This window comes from Manacus candei, unplaced genomic scaffold (assembly GCF_025592945.1).
Source record: "Manacus candei isolate 608988 ecotype Guabito, Panama unplaced genomic scaffold, ASM2559294v1 h1tg000010l, whole genome shotgun sequence".
In the NCBI taxonomy this organism is placed as follows: Eukaryota; Metazoa; Chordata; class Aves; order Passeriformes; family Pipridae; genus Manacus; species Manacus candei.
In genome coordinates, this window is record NW_026138058.1 from 2,088,730 (window position 1) to 2,110,225 (window position 21,496).

The window sequence follows — 21,496 nt, forward strand, 5'->3', positions numbered from 1 at the left end:
TTCCTTCACAAGGAAGATTCCATTTTTTATGTTAAATATTTTTTACCCTCCCTTGTACTTTCTCAGTGTGTACCATCACTGTGTTCAGAGACACCAGCACCAGCAGAATGTTCTCCTCCTGAGGACATTCAGCAAGGTAAAGAGACAGCTCGCCCTCCAACCTGCATTTAATTCCCTCCCCCCTTGATTTGCATTTTTTCTTTGTTTGTTTGTTTGTTGGAGTTTTGTTTGGCTTGGTTTGTTTTTTGTTTTTTTTTGTTGGATTTTGTGGGGTTTTTTTTGTTTGTTTTAGTTTGTTTTTTTTTGTTTGTTTGTTTTATTTTGGTTTGGATCTTTTCATCACAAAAAACCCCTGTCCTTGTTAAAATTTAACCTCAGTGGAAGGTATTAGCTTTGTTAATTGTGCCCCAAATGCATTCCACAGAAACCTACTGAGCTTCAGATGGAGTTTGACATTGGTTAATTCATTAAGGTGTGTTTTATAAGTTTCAGCATTAATGTCAAAGACTGAGGATAAATATAGACTCAGTGGCTTACAGCTCTGTGGTCTGGGAAGTTCAGCATTCTCAGATTGATATTGCTATGAAAGGAATTTAAAAGATACATATAATACATAGGGTCACAATGCATGTGTATTTCCCCTTTCAATGATACTCTTTTCAATTTCTTAAAAACATTTGTTTTCCTTAAAATTCTTGCCTGGTGTTTCTGCTACGGATAAAATCTTCAGTATTTGCTCCTTTCCTTTTTCCTTTCCTCCTCTGAGCATTTTGGCTAACCTGCAGAAAACTTGATCCATCTTATTGTGATAATCTTTTCAGTGTTTCCTTCATCATTATCCTTCAGACGGCATTTCATAGTCTCTTAAGAAATACATATCAGATTTTACTTTCTGTGGTTTCTGATTTATAGGTAATGAGGGTTAATAAAATTCCTAAAATTGTTTTTAAAAGGAAATGTTTTTTTCATATGACTTCTAAAGCTGTCTTTTTTTGTTTTCTTTTTGTGTTGTTGCTGTTTTGGTTGTTTTGTTTTAGTTTGGGTTTTTCCTCTTTTTCTTTCTCTATATGTTCACTTTTCCAATCCAGTATCATGGGGTTTTGCATGGCAATTGAGCTGGATGTAAATGTCAGCCTTGATCTTACACACAAGCTTTGAAAAGACAACTAAAGAAGTTTAAGAAACTTTGCAGTATCTTTTTGAGTGCATTTACAATTTCCTGTGAAAATGGAAAAAAGGTTTCTTGCTTTGGAGCTCTGAAGGGTAATTATAAAATTTGTATCAGAAGTATGGAGCATTTTAGAGTCAAATATCAGGTTTAGAGTATGAAATATTGCCAAGGTAGGGTTCTGTTTTTTTATTTTCTCCCTCTTTCCAGCTCAATGTATTCTAAACCCATATATAGATATATATCTATATAGATATATATGAAACTAATATTAAAGTGTGTGTCTAGGAATGGATACTTGCACTTAATTCACTGTTGGATTCATGTCTCATAATAAAAAACATGACCATCAAATTCCAAACAACATGCCATGAAGGACACAGACATACAAAGGTACCCTGTGCATGTCCAGGGTATACATTTTGAATATGTACCTATGCATGCATGGGGTTCAGGTTTTCAGAAAAAAAAAAATCAAAAACCAAACCTCAAAACCCTCCTGCATTCCCCAATATTTTAATTTTAATTTTAATTTTCAGTCAGTCAGTGCAAGTCAGTTCTGTTGTATAGGATCATAACCCAAAAAAGTTATGAGGAAAAATGAAAAAAGACCCCTGCAAGACCATATGAGGGGCAAATAATTTACTATTGATATTTTAACCATAAAACTCTTGAATTTAAAAAGCATGAGAAAATAGATCGAAAGAGAAATTCATTATAGAAATATCTACCAAAGATATAAACACACTATATAAATTAACCATTTAATTTGGGGTTCTGAGAACTGGCATTTAGGTTATAACATTTTTCCTGATAAATAATTCAAGTAATTCAAGAAAAACTGTTAAAAGGAGATGAGAATGTAGTACATTATACATTTTATGCAGTGATTAATAGTAGAACTAATTGCTTTCATTTAAGAAAAGCGAAAATAAAATGCAGTTAAATTATATTTTTAATGTATGACTTCCCAACGTTATGATCAGAACAACTCTCCAAAATTCCTGTAGATGCTGAGTTCCCATGATAAAATAGGCATCTCAAAAAGTTGTTTCTACAAGAATATTTTTTTCTCCATTTACTTGTGCTAACAAGAGCTAACATATTCATCCTACCCTTGAAGTCTTAATCTCAATGTTTTTTAATTGATTTTACTTAATTATTTACTGCAACATAAGCAGAGAGAATTAAATACAAAAATGGAACATGATATGGAATATGATCAATAGTTTTTATCCATTTGATCTACAAGCTAGAGTGCAGCTGGTTACAGCTCAATGTGCTGTAATCTACCTGACTGGTCTACCTTAAGATCTGTAAGATGGAAGCCCATTAAATCTCAACCAGGTAAATAAAATAACACTATAAACAGTACAATGAATCCTTTTTTAAAAAATTATTTATTAATATCTGCACTGTGCAGATGTACTGGCTTTTTCAGTGTATCCCCAGGCGTTTCAAAAATTACTGGTTTTTAGCACACTGACAAGCATTTTATTTCCATGTTTCCTTTAAGCTGGTCTTAAAACATCTCTGGTTTATTTGTTTCATAGATATTCAGTCTCAGAGTAGTCTGGACCAACTGCATTACTATTTTCTGAGCTGACTTCCTTTGTTGTCTTGTTTAGCTTTGTGCATTTTTCACTCTTTAATTTTACTCCCTGTGCCCCAGGACCACTCTCCTAGATTTTATTCTCGTTCAGGATACTTCTATTTGCATGACTTCTTTGAGATTATTATCATTCTCTCTTTGTTTCATGCTGTTTAGAAGGGAAAAACTCTACAGGGCTTTTTTTATTTTCTCTGCAGTGCATGCACAAAACTCCCGTTATTTTTAATGGAAGTTTCATGTGCCCATTGAATTGCAGAATAAGTTCAAAAAGAAGGCAACTCTAATTGGCCTTTATTTTTGCAACATAGAAACCTCCAGCTCATTATCTTTAAACTAAACCCAATCAATAAATTAAAGTAGGTAGGTTAACTTTAAATATCACTACTGGTTTTAATCCTGCTGTCTGTGCTGGCATTTTCCTTCAGTGTTTGTGGGAGAAAGTGAGGAACAGCAACAAGGTGTTTAAAGTGAAATTTCCATCAAGTTTGGAAGGTTTGGAAATGTGTCACGTGTAATAAATTGTGCACGAGCTCTCAGAAATAAAATTTTTGGGATGTTAGAAATAACCTTCCCTGCTCATCTGCTCTCAAAGGGGAAAAAAAATCCCCCAAAAACAAACTAAAAAGAAAAAAAAAGGCCCATAATGTGGGACACAATGTCAATTTAGAGCTTTCATGCTTTTAGTTGTCATTTAGCCCTTGGAGTAGCTGAGGTTAAAAACTTTAAGGAGAAAAATAAAGTACTTTATGTGGTAACATGTTATGTAATTTCCCATCATTGATTTATGTTTGTTTCTGATAAACTAAGAGATAAGTTGGTAGTGATATTACATATCCCATGTGAGAAAATACATAGATTGAGGAAAAATAGCTTTTTTGAAAGAATAATTAATAATTAATGCTCATAAAGCATTTTTCAATCCTAATGAACATTTTCCTCCCTTCCCTTTATTATTTTCCTTTACTTCAGAGTAGTCTGCCCTAAGTTCTCCTTGAATAAATCAAATTAATTTTCCCGAAGGTTATGGAGTGTTATTAATGAAAAGTGATATTTACACCCTTATTTCCTAGTCATGTTCTCCTTTGTTCTGTTTTGATACTAGAATTTATGCAAAATTTACTCTTCGTTGATACTGATAGTGTGTTTGCTTTATATTTAAAATCCTCAAACTTGTTTTTGAAACTGAGGATGACAGGCAGCTAATACCTGTTGTATGTTTGTTACCTCAAAGTATATGTAATGTTAATTTTACATTTTAGAATTTAATGTAGGGAGAATTATTTAAAAGCACTTCTGAGTTTTCTTAAGCCAGCAGGGTTATACTGCTATTTGAATAAAACCTCTAAAACAGCTTCATAAAGTTCTATAGTCTCAACCAAATATAGAGCCAACCAAATATGAAGGGGAATATAATCTTTATTAGATAAATAAAATTTTTCTTTATGGATTATAATCCAGACTGCTGATTAAAAGCACTATTTGTGTGGCAAAGTAGCTTTAAATTGTCTTCATTAATTTAGAAATTAATTTTAATTTAGAAAAATGAAAGCCAAGGCACACAGCAGCTGCCTTTAAAATGACAAATCCTAGTATTTTTGTGTAATGAGAAAATTTACACTTTGCTTAGGTGATATGAGGTGTCACATGCATCAGGGTGACCTGAGGATACAGAATACATAAGAAAATGCCATATAGTCAGTGATATTGAAATATAACTGTTACACCAAAATAACCATGTCAAAAATGAAGGAGAAGATACTGAAGGAGGAAATTTCCTGCTTTGCAGAATGGAGGTGTAAAATGATACCCTGGAGTGAGTGTTAAGGACAACATATTCTCCTCTCCTGGTTTAGGAACACGGAGCCAAGTTCTCAGTATAAACAGTATTAATATCTTTATTTAAATTGAGCTTTTGTCAGGGACTGAAATGTCAGTAATGTCTCAGACATTGTCAAAGTCACAGAAAAATGAGGTTTGTTATGTAAAAATGAAAACAAAAATGCATTGAATGCAGTGGTGGAGGATAGAAACTTGTTGATTTAGGACAGCATGGTAAGCCTTCTGTTTTGTTGTGAAGTATTTCAGTTTTTATTTGATAGCCATAACACAGTAGAAAAAAAGAGAGGAATGATAAATCGAAATGTAGAAAAGAGAAGGGAGAAAAAAGGTCACACCTTTCTTTTCTCTAAAGTTTGTGCAGAGAGTCTGAAAAAAAAATGTAAGTTCAAATAACCTTTTTTTGCCTTCTCAAAAGTCTTGGCTTCATGTTTCCTTGAGGAAGAAAACCCCTACTCTCTTGGAAAAGCAGATTTTTAAGGCTACAGCTGAAGAATAGGCAGGACCATGCGTTTTCCTTAGGGAACCAACTTCTCAATGTTTAATTTCCACTGAAGTTTCAGCACTTATCGATGGGAATGCTGATTAAATTCAATTTTAAGCTTGAATAGTTGTATGTTGGCCAAAAGCAAGTTTCTCTTTTATTTATTTGATTTGGAAATTTAAACCTTACGTTGCAGCAGTGAGTTACATAAATCACGGAAGAGCAACGATGTCACTGGAGCTGCACAATTAATGAGCAGAGCTCCAAACCTCAGCACTCCTCACCAAAGGGCTACACCAGGAGGAGGAAGTTCATGCTGCAGAGAGGCCTGAGTGGTTCTGCCTAAAGAGTGCAACAATTGCATGAAAAGTTCATGAACAGAAAAAGACCAAACTGTTAGACTGCATGAACAAACATGAATTATTCATCCACCTTTGTGGCTGAAACCTTTTGGGAGACGACTGTGTTAGTCCAAGACACTGAGAACACACTCCCAGATGCTGTTTTAAAATCAGGACCCAGGGTTTCCTCACTTTCCTGGTTTGCTCACTTTTCTGGTTTGCTTGAACTAAGCTTTAGATGATCATTCACTCTACAGAAATTTTTGGTACCTGGACAAGTCCTTGTCATGCACATCTGCAGCAGGGGGTTGTAGAAGCCCATAAGCAGGCACTGACCAGGGAATGCTACATGAAAAGGTAAAATGAGCACAGCTACATTAGATGTCAGTAGTATTAAAGCAGACAAATAAATTTTTTACAGTGAAGAAAGCCACAAAGTGTTCAGCCAGATGAATCTTCATGCACAAAAAAAATAAAATAAAATAAAATAAAATGTAGGATTTAATTTAATTTAATTTAATATTCTACCCTCAGTCTCTACAATTTTATTGTGTAAGAAGTTAGCTCAAGCTTGAGGTCTGATTTACTATTGTATTTTCTGCTGATAAGTTGGCGAGGTAAAATGTGGTTTTGCATTTATGTGTGTTTTGCCTTTATCATCAAGCTGTGGGTTTGATTTTTTTTCCCCTACCTTGATATGTATCTCCCCCACATTTAGGAAAGTGAAGAGCTACACTTTAACTGCAGTTAAAAAAAACCTTCACAGGTTAAACAACAGAAAAAGTCTTTCTTCAGGTTGGTATAGGAAACAGAACACAAGATATCTACTCAAAATACAAAAAATAAGGTCTTACAAGAGCATTCAGCTGCCTAAAGAAGCCCTTAAGATGATAGAAATTGTTATGTTCAGACAATGTTTTGTGAACCACTGTGTGTTAAATGACTATTTGGACGTGGTAAGAAAAGACAGGAAAGAAGAATGGGAACATAGGGACATGGAATTGAAGAAAGTATGAAAGAATAAAAGAAAAAAAAGGTGAGTGAACAAAGTGAAGGGAACCCCAGGTACACACTAAAACACAACAGAGCCTGCAGAGAGGGAAAGAAGGAAAAGATGATCTTGATGAACCCATTTAGAGCAGAGAAAAAGAATGGATGGGAGAGTGGAAAGGATCTAGGAGAGAGGGCAGCAACTCCTGATAGTGGGTATATGAAGGTTAGAAAAATTATTTCGTTAAATTCCATTATAAATTTAAGCCTGCAAGCAACACCTGCGGGTTTTCTGTCAGCTACAGATAACAAAAACTGCAATTTAAACTGGCATGTTGAGAAATAGTATTTTGTTGAGGTGGTAACGATTCAAGAGGGTAAAAGTAGTTCCATGAGATTTTGGAGTAGTAGTTCCTTGAGCCTGATCTCTGGTGGATCAGGGAGTTCTGACCTTGTGGAGGGATAATACAATATTCTCTGATAAATTCAGAGGGAAATAAGAAAAGATAAGAAAATGTATGTATGCAGCAATAAGAATTCAAAAGAAAATGATTGCTTGAAGAAATGGCTTGTCAAAGGTAAAGAAGGCACCTTTACAAAACCAGTTCTTATTTTATCTTTTACACTATGTTTTGTGTCTGTATTATTGATTGCCCCACATTTGAGGGTTTTTTGAGGTTTTTTTGGTGCTGGAACACCTGGATTGCAGTGATACTGAATTATTATTATCTGAGAAATGTTAATCTTAAATAAGAAGCAAGGAATACTGTTCTACAACAAGGACAAGATGCAAGTGTGCTTTTATGACTGGAGATTAAAATATCTTGTATAAACTCTAGTGAGATTATTAAAGTTACTGTATTCTTCCAAAGTAACATGAGTGGGGGTGAGAGACAAAGTGAGATAAACTGGCTGGTTTTTACCTGAATCCTTGACAGGATGCAGGTTAATTTGGGAACTTAGAGAAAAATATTGTAAAAAGAATGTCTCAATTTTCATTACTCACTTTGTTTTCCCACTGATTTCTTTCCCAGAACTCATGATGTTATGGCACTTGGAAATCATATTTATAGCTGTTCTCTGGGAAAAAAAAATTAATCACTGTCAGTGTTAATTGGATAAACTTGTTGGGTATTTTTTCTTTACTACATTTATCTTAACCCTCATGAAGAGCAAGAGATTTGACAGGTTTATTTTTTCTTAATCATTATTTCTTATCGCAGTTGAGCACCAAATTTCTCCATATATATTTTCTTTTATAGTAGCATTGCTTTAATGTCTTAAACCACCACTGTTCATGAATAATAAATGTATTATTTCCCCTTGGAAATTTATCAGTTATTTATCTATGCAGTTCTCAGCAAAGTCAGTTATTTGTCATAATTAATGTATTAATAATTCAGAAAGGACATAGAATTATAAATTATATGTTGTCAGCATACAAGCACCAAACAATATCGGATCAGTAAAATCTTTTAAAGTGTGTCATCACCATTATTACCCATTTTGACTGTTTATATTATTATGGTTAAAAAATAGGATTGCTTTATGAAGCTGAAATCTATGATCATGGTAATAGTTTTGTAAAATAGGCTTTTAGAATAGCAATTACTTTCTAATAGGTGTAAAAGAAAAAAATCACAATAAAATTGGTGTTTTGTGGATATTTTCTTCAGTACTTCATTCAAAAATATGTTTTTAACATGTCTTTCATGATTTAAAATAATCCGATAGTGAATATTTAAGCTGTACATGCTTACAGGGGGGAGAGGAGAGCTACAGTAAAAATTTTAAAAGCCTTTCTGACTAATACAGCACATAAGATAACTACTTTTTTTTTGATAAGACAAACTTTTTAAATGCATTCTTTTTGAACAGTTTACCTCCTCTTTAAAGAATATAATAAATGCTGTTTATTTGGAGAAGAATTTTCAAAATGCTGCATTAGAGACAGCTACACTATTACCACTGACTTTCTTAAGATGTAGGCCTGAAAAATTTCTGGACAAATCATTGTCAAATCTTTTGAACATAACGAAAATCCTTAAATACAATCCCAGAAGCAAAGAACATTTACTTGGGATATTTTACTTTCTGCTATCTGTTGGCCAGTCCCTGTCATCTTCAGAATATTTTTTCCAGAGCAGAGAGCTTAAATCAGCAAGGGAAGGAAAGATCTTTAAATTGCTTAAGTCATTTTAACACTATATGTGAATAAACACTTGACTTTCAAATGGTGATTCACATTTAAGGTCCTCTCCAGGTCTCTAAGCCCACTAAGGGTACCTTAAGTTTTAAGAAATATTTAAGTTCCTTCAGCCTTGTGGATGAAATGTCTGCTGTATCATGTGAGATCATATCTCTTTCCCTTTTTTAAGCTTCTCACGTGGATAACGACAGGAATAGGAGTAGGATAGTAATCAAGTAACTCTATCAATTCTATAGAGAGCAATAGCATTGATTTGCAAAGAAGAGGTGGCAGAATAGGATTATAACTATGGACTTTAAAATTTCTTAATGTTAATTACCAGAATGGTCAAAGCTATAGTTATATCCACCAAAAGAGTAGTTAGTTAGGGATTATATCCTAACCTTTTTTCTTTCATATGAGAAAAATCTTCCCTGGCTTTTAGTGCAATATTTCTGGTAAATTCAGAAGTGCTAGCAATCATTTCAGGAAGAAAGTACAGCTACAGAAATACATGAAATGGTCCAATACAAAGCAGTATCTGAAAAATAGAAGTCCAATATTTAGTCCAATATTTAGTCCATATTTAAACATGGGGAGATGATAATGTGGATTTATTTATTTATTTATTTCTCTTTCCATCTCAGGGAAATGCATTTTTTCACATTATATCTTCATGCTGCATGCAAAATATCAGGTGTGTGTGCATGTGTATGTGTGCGTGTGTGGAGGATGTTTGTAAAGCAGCCTTTATTATTTTATTCCTGCCATCATTGGTTGCACTCATCCTCAAAGCCTTATCACGTTACATTCAGGAATGTCAAAAACAGCACAAGCTTTATCACCACTTGTTGTCAAAAGCTTGCTAGCATGTTATGAACCTTTGATAAGACCACTTGAGCACAGTGAAGACAAACCAAACAAAGCCAGACAGAATTTTCAGTCCAGCATTTACAGGAGTTTTCTAACTGTGCATTTGTCACGTGTATTTGGATGTCAAAGAGGACATAAAGCAATGTACTTGCAGGGCAGGAAAATCGGATTCAGGGGATGAAACTTTCTTGAGCATTCCATTCGTACCTGCTATAAACATTGCACAATTTATTTACATATTTCAAATTCTGTGAGATTCCCTATGTAGTTAACTTTCCATGCATATTTGAGAGAGAAAGAAACTACCTAGGAAAGGTCAGTTCCTTTTACTAATCTCTGACAAGTGTAGGAGACAATTCTTGCAACCTTAATCATATTAAGAACAACGTGTGTCAACCAAGAGGGGAATATTTGCTGTCAATCAGGATTTCAGAGAGGTAATGTGAGTTCTGTCAGCATCACAGTTGATAGGGAATGCACAGCCTTGCAGTCACTCTGTATTCAGCTTGTGGTATTTCCAATGTCTAAATCACCTATTACCAGAGTCTATATTCACAAGCATAATGTCATATCCTAATGATATTACAGCAATCTATGATATTTAATCAGCCTCTGTTGGACTGTGCAACCCAGCTTCAAAATCTATCCATCAGTTGTACCTTTTCCTGGCTGGAGATCCATAACTGACCTACAGTGGAGTTATCTGACACCTTCTATGAGTTTATCTTTGCCTCTCTCTACCCTTTCACCTCTCTGCAGCAACTTTGGCACCTGGATGCTGTGTTACTATGGTGTACTATTTTAGTTTTTCCACTAAAATAGTAGCCAGTGCAAGGCAAGCAGCCTGATGATGTTTTGCTCTGCACACACTGCTCACACACTCTTTTGGTTTCCATATTTCAAAGAGCAAGGGCCTAAACAATATGACAAAGACTGAGGTGGAAATCTTCTGGGGGGACAGGTTTCCTCCATTCTCTAATATAAGTGCAAAATGGTTGCTTTGGACCAGGTTGGGAGATTTATCATGATTATTTTGACTGCTGTGGAAATATGGTTTGAACCAAAGCTGTCGTGCTTTTATGGGAAGCGACAGGACTGCTGCTTATCTGTCAGGGGAAGCAAGAGATTCTCCTTGAAATAAGCTTGCTATATTCCAAAGAATGTTGTGGTTTGTTTTTTTTTTTCCTCCCCATCTTAAGTCCTAGAAATTCCAAAGATATTGAAGTGCTTAGATGTTCACAGTACAATTATGTAATATAGACACTATGTGCAGGGTTTATACCTGCCTGTCTGTATGGGGTATATATGTCTATCTTTGTAGATTTATAAGGTAGATCTACATACCTTATATATATGTAAATACCTTATATATATGTATATACCTTACATATATATATATGTATATACCTTACATATCTGTAAGGTATGTGGATATACAGTATACCCCATATTGCTTAATTGTACTTAGAACACCTAAATATTTCAATATATATATATATCAAGTGTATGTAGATGTGTACATATATTTACATTTATGGAGAATATAAGATCGAAAACAAGCATTTCAAAATTACTTAAGCTGTAAACTCTGAGTCCAAATCTCCTGAATTTGCCAAATTTGAGTTTCTGAAGTTTTTTTAACAATCCTGATTTTATTTGGAGGAGGGATTTAAACAGAAACTTTTGATAGGTTCATAAAAAGAACTGGTGTTATTGGAATATTTGTAGAAGGTTGAGGAGCTAAGAAAGAAAATTTGGACTGAATCATGCATCTAATCTACTTGGTAAGATTAACTTAACCTAAAGTAAAACTGTGCAGCAGTATAAATAAAAATCAATTGGATTGATTTTTGAAGAACTTGCTGTACTGCTGCCATCTCAAAACTGAATTAAACACTGTGTTTAGTGATAAGGTCATTAACCAATCAATAGTTTCACCAAAAATATAAAATTTGAATATTTTTGCAATGCATTTTGTGAATTTTCTCTGTGCACAACACACAAATTTGCATTATGAACCATTGCACGAAAGAATCTTACTCTTTCACAGAAAATTTGCCTGGATAACTTCCATGAGTGCTAATGGAACCACGCCTCCATAATATTCACTGTAGCAGTCCTGAGATTTGGCACTTTGGAGGAGTTCATGAAGGACTTTGTCCCCTGGAGGTGACCCAAGCTGGAACAGGGAAAGAGTGGGAAGAGGATGAAGCATCAAAGTGTTATGAACACACTGAAAGTCCTGTTTCCCACACTCCTGCACTGCTCAGAGGTAAAGAAGTAGAAGAGTTGGAGGTGAAGATGAACTTGGGAAAAATGGAGAGACGAAAGGAAGGTATTTTTAGATTTCTTCTTAGTTTTCATTATCCTACTTTGTCTAATTGGCAACAAATTGAAATACATTCCTCTAGTTGAGTCTGTTTTTCCTGTTATGATAATTGCTGAGTGATTTCCCTGTCTTGATCTTAACCCATGACCTTCTGGTTGTATTTCTTCCTCTTCTCCTATTGACCAGGGAGAGTGATAGAGCAGCTTGGTGAGCAGCTGGTGCCCAACATGAGAATTTTAAGGAATTCCAGATAAAACCAGTAATTTGTAGAGTTAACAGGCAAAACACAGACCTAACTTTGCTGGAGAGCAGAATTATTGGGGAGGGCAGGAATTCCTGTTGTAATTGTGGTGAAGGGATGAGGGGTAGTGTGTACAAATTGCAGCAGGAATTCTGACAGGAAATGCAGACTGGGGAGGACCCACACAGAAGGATTGTACCTCTCGTTGAGGATCCCATGCTGGAGCTGGGGAATGCTCCTCTGTGTTACCCAGAGTAGGGCAGGCAGGAGAATTGGGAACAAGGGAACAAAGCTGAGCCTGAGGCTGGGACAAAGGTGCTTTAGTTTTTTTCTTTGCTTCTCACCACCCTACCCTAATGGATAATTAATTTTCCCAGGTCAAGGCTGCTTTGCTTTTGACTGGTTTTCTTATCTTCTCAACTTTTTCTATCAGCCTTTATGTCTTGGTTCCTCCTCAAGTCCTGCAGAGGGGGTGGAGGAAGGGAGTGTTTTTGGCAGTCCTCTGGCAGCCAGCCAAGGCCAACCTAGATGCATGATTCAGTCCAAATTTTCTTTCTTAGTTCCTCAGCCTTCTATAAATATTCCAATAACACCAGTCCTTTTTATGAACCTATCAAAAGTTTCTGTTTAAATCCCTCCTCCAAATAAAATCAGGATTGTTAAAAAAACTTCAGAAACTCAAATTTGGCAAATTCAGGAGATTTGGACTCAGAGTTTACAGCTTAAGTAATTTTGAAATGCTTGTTTTCGATCTTATATTCTCCATATATGTAAATATATGTACACATCTACATACACTTGATATATATATATATATATATATATTGAAATATTTAGGTGTTCTAAGTACAATTAAGCAATATGGGGTATACTGTACATCCACATACCTTACATATATGCATATATCTTACAAAGTCAAATTACTTTCCCCTGAAATTATTGCTTTGAGAAGAGTGCAGGCTGAAGGCGAGGCAGAAATTCCCAAGGATCTGCACGTTGTCTGAGGATATCTCTTGGAATTGATTTCAAACACGTGGTATCCCAGAATCACGACGTTATATTGGTTTATCTACCCAGTCAAACACAGGAAACCACACCTAGGGCAGCATTTCCAGGGGGTCTGAAGGAGAGGAGAACATGTTAGTGCTGAACAGAGAGCAAGCAGTCAGCCAACCCGACAGCTCAGGTTTAAAGTAAAGGCCACTCTTCCTCTCCTGCTCATTAGTAACTGCTCATTAGTGCATGAGATTATTTATCTCTAGGGCTCCTCCTTAAAAACCACTCAGAAAGGGAAAACTAGTTGGGAAGATGATGGCATTATGCAAAAAGCCACTGTGCTATAAATCAGATTTTTGTACAAATGGAATATTGACTCGCAGTGTTGTCCACAGAGAAAATAGTGCAGTGCCAATAAAATGTTGTCCAAGTGTATTCCCGAGAGATGGAATTTCCTTTCAGATGCAGGAACTGAAAATGGGTTTTGGGAATCCATATCACGCTGAAGAAGAAAACAATCATTATTAGTATCTTTTGTGTGCTTCTTCCACCAAAAAAAAAAAAATTGACTTTATTCTTCTCGTGGTGTTTTCAAATGTGCCGATATGATATTTCTATTTAGGAGTGGGCTCTAGATCCTGGATGAGGGTATTTTTTAATATTAAGAGGATGGGTGAGTTCAGATACACCTTCCTTTAGACAGTTTTTTTTTAATTTATCTTTCAAAGAGCTTGCATCTTCTTTAGCAGAGTACAAGAACTGAAGTGCTCAGCTGTGTTTTGAGATTCAAATTTTCAAGTTTTCCTACTTGATTTCTCAGTAATCCACTCTCCTCTTGTTTAAGACTTCAAATACCCAGATGAAAAGTAACTGATTTCATCTATAGTTGAAGCATCTAGGACTGAATACAAGTATTACTTTCTATCATCCCTTCCTACCTTTTCTCCTTTGGCCTCACACTATATGATATCTTATGAATACTATTATTTTCTCTCTCACATTTCCAAGAACAGCTTGCATAATTTTTGTAGCATTCATCTTCTCTTTTATCTGGCAACATTATTTTTATCATTACCACTGAATTTTCATGAACTATTTCCTTGGGCTGCATTTTCAGAAAGGCTCTTGCTGTTAAATGTTGTCACATGGGGGCCCATTTTACTCTAGTTCTGCTCCTAAATGCTGTGTGGTGCCTGATTAAACCATATCCTAGAATTTCTCTAGTCAGACTCCATTGTTTTACATTTTCTGTGTAATTTTATCACAGGTACCTGTTGTTTGGATTGAAAGTTCTCTGGAATTCTTTTTCCTCCCTTTTTTGGATTTGAACTTTATTCATCTGAGACATGTTTCTAGGCTTTCTTGGTGAATTTAGAATTATCTGAGATATCAGCCAAAGCTGAATTGATCCAGAGGTGATTTCTAGGTTTCCTCCTCCCTGCCAAGTGTTATCATTAAAAGACAAAACAAAATTCTAATGAGAAAAGTTTATTCACACACTTTGTCTTCAGTATAATGTGATTCTTAAGTATTGTATATGAGCAATAGAAATTAAGATATAGTTTTATTTTGTATAGGTAGTGCCAGAGTTGAATACTGCTGTCCTATTCTGAGTGATGTCTGTGAAAACAGTATCACATATGTCAACTACAGGCTGATTATTTTGTCTCGTTGTAACAAGCTTGATCTCCTTTACCCAGCCTTTCCTGTCTCAAACTTTATTTCTCTAATCTCAGATCTATTCCCCCATTAATGAGAATATAATTACCCCTTTTAATTGAATGGAGGTACCTAACAAATTGCAGCATTTCACTGGAATTATATGCAATGTTGTACATGCTTATGGAACAAGATATTCCTTTGCTTTGGGGGTTTAGCTGTTGTTTTGTTTTCTTTGATTTCTTTGTAGTCAACAACTCCGAATTAGTTGATGCTTAAAATGAAACTCTTCATCCTCAGCAAAGTAGAGGAAAGCATGAATTCTTAGGAGGAATAAATATTGAGATTAACCTCCCTTCCATCCTCCTTGGATTCAACTCTCTTATCAGGAATCCCAGGACAAATAAAACAAATTGACACAAGTGTCAATAGTTACATATTACTTAGTGAACTAGTAAGTTCACCATACTTTTATTTTAAATTTAAAGTAAGATCTATTCTAATTTGCAATGCAGGCCCCAATTTACTGAATCAGAGATCTATTACAAGGAAATGAAATATGTGATCACAAAGAGAAGAAGTTTGTGAAGCAAGTATATGACTGTTTATAAGACTGTGACAGTGTTATAAACTGGCCTAAACATTATGTGGCTGCCACCTTGAGCATAAAATCCCTCTAATTTTATTGAAGGTGTGGGGGTTCCCTACTTCCACAGAAAGTGCAATTAAAACTGATTACTCTAACAAGGGGAAAAAAGGTGCTCTGAGCAACAGAGATAATTTTGTTCTGAGATATTACAATTAATATGCTTTTTAAGTTTATTTTACATTTTTAATGATGAAACAAAGTGACATGCTCTTTCATATTTCTGTATGTTGTATTCTATATGAAAAGGAATTCCTCAGTAATTAAGAGATTCTACTTTCATCTTCCTGTAAGTTGGAGTTGGAAAGTGTCTTCTGGGACAAAGGGAAATGGAAGAATAAAATCTAGATGTTTCCAATGTTATTATAATAGATGAGAAAAAACCTTTAATTTAGATCGTGTTCAAAATGCCTCAAAAATTGAATATTAATGCTTGTGGAACAACCTCAAACTCTGAAAAGGAATTTTGGATCCTTTTCTTTTGGCTATTCTGCTCGAGATACCAAAATTAAATTTTTTAAATATACTTGAATATACTTGAAACGTGTTCTCCCAAAGTCAAAATGCTCAATTGTAATAATATTTTAAATTGAGGTGACAATGTCAGATGTGAATGTCGAAAACCCAGTGTTGACATGGGAATTCCAAGTGATGTGGGAAGACAGAACAAACATTATTATGCATCCTGTTCCCAAAAGGTTCTATTTCAGAGTCAGGTCTTGCTCCTTTTTGAAAGTGTAATTTTCTTTTGGGGGTCTTTGCAGCAGCTGCTTCCTGAAATGTACATAATCATATATGACCTAGATTTCTGCTCAAAGTAAGAAGATATGACTTAATCAGGAAAGGATTTTCTATGTTTTTTTCCTGCACCTTTAGTATGACATTGAATCAGTCAATTTAAAGTGTTTAATAATTTGAAATTGTTTTATTTTATTTTATTCTTTTTTAATCTGTGATTCAGAATGTGACTACAGAGTCACTGCATAAGAAGAGAAAGGAAATTTTGGTTAGGTTTAACACATGCAGGCAGTGAACTTAATTCAATTCTTTATAAACAGTAACTCTGGAAAACTGTGGATAGTATTTTTCACAAGAGACAACAGCTATCAACCATTGTTCCAATCTCCAGTGTCTGAGAATGTGAATGGAAAATAATTAAAAGAATGGTTATTGATAAATCAACTTTGTTTTATTCTGGTAATTCTTTTGTATTAATCTTATTTCAGTCACAACAAGGAGAAATATTTTTACAGCATTTTCCCAGATAGAGTTCTACAGAGATCTATTTGCTTCAGCAGGGATCCATTTTGAATGAAATAATTCGCTGATGTTTATCTAGAAAGAAGTTTTAGCCCTGGAGTATCTATTAATTTCTTGAAAATCCTTGAGTGAAGCACATCACTGTCAGAGGTACTTTGGGACAAAATTTGTGATATTTTAAAACATATCTGCATGAATTTATTTGCAGACATTTCAAAAAGATAATTAATCTTATTATGATGTCATTAAGCTACGGTTTCCCTGTAGGCTGTAATATGAATTGCTAAAAGTAACATTTTAAAGCCATTAAAATGAAAAGAACTTGCCTGAAGCTAAAAATCTGTGTGTTCTTTAATGATATCTAGTTTTTAATCTCTGTCTAAGTAGCTGATTTCTAAAAATTAATGCAGCAGCCAATTGGCACTAGCTAAGGTACATTACTTACATGAGGATAATGAGATGGAATATTTTCTCATGCAGTTGCATAGTGTTATGCTTTAACAATTAACTGATTTTGTCAGATATTTCCTGATTAAGTAATCAAACAGATCCTTCAAATATTGATATATATGTTTTATAAACTCCAGCATCAGTATTTTTGGAACAAAATTCTTTTCTTGGGGAGGTATTCATAATTTAAGAATAGCTCTGTTCACATCGGTGCACTTTGCCTTTTGCTGATGAAGAATGACAGAAGCAATCCTTTTTTTAATGTTAATTTAATTAAGAAATATTCTGTTGCTGACATGGAAGAAATCACCAAGGAAACCAGGCAGTGTATTTCCTGCTGCACAGCAGTGTAGTCCTGGCTGTATTCAATTTATGCTGCTTTCTAAGTAATAATGATTAGTGGGGTAAGCCCCATATTTCACTCCACACCAGAGTGACATCACACACAAAGCTTAAGGGAGCTGATTTATATGACTGAGGAGAATGATACCCCTGTCTTTTTGCTGTTATTTTGTTACAAGTGATATTCTGATCTTCCTTTTATCTCCTTTCCTTGCCCCATCAATTCTGAAGAAGACATGAATTTAAATAAATCTGACCAACTCCTTGGTAGCCCAGTAGATGAAGTATCTGACTCAATTTTCAAAGGACTTGAGTCCTGTCTGGAGGTGATTTCTTTTTTTTTTTTTCTGTCTTCAAGCATGCACCATTGATTCTAGCAGAAGCAGCAAGTTTCAAAAAACACTGTATGGTCTGTTGAGAGAGCACTTTGGGAGGCAGGGAGGAAGGAGATGCTTGCCATGGTGTTGCTGAACCTTTCTCCCTTCCTGCCAACACTGGTCCCAACGGCAGAGACTTTCATGATTCATCCTACCAGTTAATGAAAACTTTCCTTGATTTCAAGATCTGTTCTTGGGGAAAGTAGAATAGATTAGGGGAAGTTATTAGGTTCAGGAGGATTTTTGTTGCCAGAGCTTTGATCCAGAAGCAATACATAGCACGAAAGAAGGCTCCCAAGTAAAATTTTTGACCAAATCACAGTTTCACAGAATGGTTGAGATAGGAAGGGACCCCTGGATATCATCTAGTCCAACTGCTCTGCTAAAGCAGGTTCACCTGGAGTAGGTTACTCAGAATTGGATCCAGGTGAGTTTTGAAAATATCCAGAGAAGGACACTCCACATCCTCTCTCTGCAGCTTGTTCCAATGCTGTGTTAACCTCCAGGAAAAGAAGGTTATCCACATATCCAGAGGGAACTTCCTGTCTTTCAGTCTGTGATCATTGTCCTTTCATAGAATCATAGAATCACAGAATCAGCTGGGTTGGAAGGGACTTCCAAAATCAAGTCCAACCCTTGATCCAACCCCGCTGTGGTTCCCAGCCCATGGCACTGATGCCACATCCAGTATCACCTTAAAAACCTCCAGGGATGGAGAATCCACCCTGGGCAGCCCATTCCAATGTCTCTCTGTAAAGAGAAATTCTTTCTAATGTCCAACCTAAACCTCCCCTGGCACAGCTGAAGACCCAGCCCTCTTGTCTTGCTGAGAGTTGCCTGGGAAAAGAGACCAACCCCCCCTGGCTCCCCCCTCCTGTCAGGGAGTTGCAGAGAGTGAGGAGGTCTCCCCTGAGCCTCCTCTTCTCCAGGCTGAGCCCCCCCAGCTCCCTCAGCCTCTCCTCACAGTACTTGTGCTCCAGTCCCTTCCCCAGCCTCGTTGCTCTCCTCTGGACCTGCTCCAGCCCCTCCATGTCCTTCCTGAGCTGAGGGCCCAGAACTGGACACAGCACTCCAGGGGTGGCCTCACCAGTGCTGAGTCCAGGGCAAGAATCACTTCCCTGGACCTGTTGGCCACCCTGTTCCTGATCCAGGCCAGGATCCATTGGCCTTCTTGGCCACCTGGGCACACTCTGGCTCCTGTTCAGCTTCCTGTCAATCCCAGGTCCCTTTGTTCTGTTGCTGGGCACCACTGAAAAGCTGGGCCCTTGACATGTGGCTCTGAAGTTGTTTGCATGCATTAGAATCATAAAATCATAGAATTATCGGGGTTGTCAGAGACCTTCATAATTATAGAATCAAGCCACTAACCAAGCACTGACAAGTTCACCACTAAACCCTGTCCCTGTGCCACATCTCTATGTCTTTTAAACAACTACAGGGATGATGACTTTACCATTTCCATGGGCAGCCTGTTCCAGTGCTTGACAACCATTTGGGTGAAGAATCTCTGTTCCTTTTTGATTGTGGCAGCTAATTTCTATTTTCTTTGATTACCTTTCATGCTAAAGGATCTTGTAATGTTGCAGCTTAGATTCAGTGTTGCTATCTGGAAAGAATTCAACAACCTTTAGGCTTTAAACTGTGATGGAAAACACCATTACTGAGTGATTTAAAATCAATGATGTTTACTGCAGAGCTTTACCTTTCGTAGTACAAACAGCAGGGTGTATGAGAAGTCTTTCGAAGAGAAATTGTGATATTAACCTCCTCAATAAGGTAACAACTGGAAAATATGTATCATCAAGGGAAATCCAATCAGTTGGTCAACCTATTTTAATTCAGGTTATCACACAAGCATTTATAAAGCTTTGAAAAATAGCTTGTTTTGATTTTTAATGTCTGAATGCTGATAAACTGTAACTGGAAAGAAAAAGTTCCTTTTCGGATCATCAATGTAACAATATGTTTCTCTAAGACCTGTTACATTTTTATTTCCAGCAGTGAAGCAGAATTTTAGTGAAAGGTGTGTGCATTGTATTGCTGGAGGTGACACCAAGCAATAGAGTTTTAAAGGATTGTTCTTCAGTGCTGATCAGCAACACATTGATCAGCTGTCAAAAACCCAGGAGGAGATCAACAGTAGTTGGAGATCTAATTCTGGAAGAGTGAATTAACTGAAGATTTTCCGTCTGCACCAGAAGCAATTGAAGACAGCCCTGATAAGAGTCTTAAAAATTATAAAAGTGTTCTTCAAAGCGAGAGAAAATAATCAGTTCTCCATGTCCAGTGTAGATAAAACAAGAAGTAATTGGCTTGAATTTCAGCAAGTGAGATTTTAAGTTAGACATTAGGAAAAATGTACTAATAGATAGGACTGCTAAGCATTGCAATAGTTTACCTGTGGGTGCTATTGAATCTTTGTTGCTGAAAATTTTTCAGGAGGGGATAGATAGGCTGTCATGAATGACACTGTCCTTCTTCTGTGGCAAGACCACTGGCTAGATGACATTTCAAGGTTCTTTTGTGCTCTTTGACTTTAATGCTGCAACTGATATAAGCTTCTGACTTTGAGCTGAAAGCTACAAAGTCTTAGCAGAGAAAATCCTTATCATAATTAGAGCTTTCCTTGATCCAATCTAAACCTGCAACAGTAAGAACCAAGTGGCTGGACAGTATGTCAGGTTAAAAGACTCGGTGGTTAAAAATAAGTGAGTTACAGAGTAGGAAAAAATGGGTAGGCATACTGCTAAGGAAGGAAAACATAGCATGCTTTTGGAGAAGCATTTTTTGAAAGCATATTACTTTTTTGAAAGGCATGAATAGCTCTGAAGGGAGTGTAATGCTATGTTCACTTTTTGACTTTCAATTTGAAATAACATAAACAACGCTAATGCAAATTTTCTTAAGGCTGGTTACTGCTAAGGAATTTGCTTTAATGATCTATTCTCTCTCTCTCCCCCCACTTAGAAGTTCTTGAAATTGCTGTTTCAAGAAAACAGAAAGGGGAAAAGAGAGAGAGAGGCAGAATGCTTTCTGACAAGACATTTATCCTGATAGTTTTGATCAGGAAGGGATTTGATGAAAACCAAATAAATTTTTTTTTTAAGTCATAACTTTACCACATATTGGGATCACACTCTCCATCCACTAAAGAGGTAAAATTACACTCAGCAAGATTCAAACATACACTGAATTCTTCAAACACCCCTGATATTCTGGCAAGGTATGGGAAATGGAAGTGAAGGAGGGGGACAGAAATTATGAATCACTAATAATTTTTGTCTTTAGCCCTACTCTATGAATGGCTGCACATCATGACTGACTTAGAAACACTCACAGAAGTTCAACCTCACATAAGTTTCTCAGGATTTAGAAAAACAAACAGGTGTTTGTTTTTTTTTTTTTTTTTTTTTAAATTACATTTTTCCATAAATATCCTTTTTTTCTATTGCCTTGAATAGAGTTTATAATCAGCCTCCAGTCAGCTTCAGTGTTTGTTTAACAGAAGAGCTGTGATCTGTAGAACTAATATTGTAAGTACTAAAACACTTCCCAGGTGTGTATGGGGTGGGACTCCTTTGTTTGTTGGGTGTTTCTTAACTATTTTTATTTTTTTGGTGTAGGAAAGGGTAAATTGCTTCTTTTTTTCTTTTTCCTTCTCCCCCCATAATAAAATCTCTAATGAAAAATATTTTCCTGTGTAA

At 35.8% G+C, this 21,496-nt stretch overlaps 1 long non-coding RNA gene across 1 annotated transcript in view; it reads left to right on the forward strand.

The window, feature by feature from the left end:
- Positions 1–21,496, forward strand: part of LOC127466531 (uncharacterized) — a 550,827-nt gene that overhangs the window by 53,572 nt on the left and 475,759 nt on the right. The gene's annotated exons all lie outside the window — the stretch shown is intronic.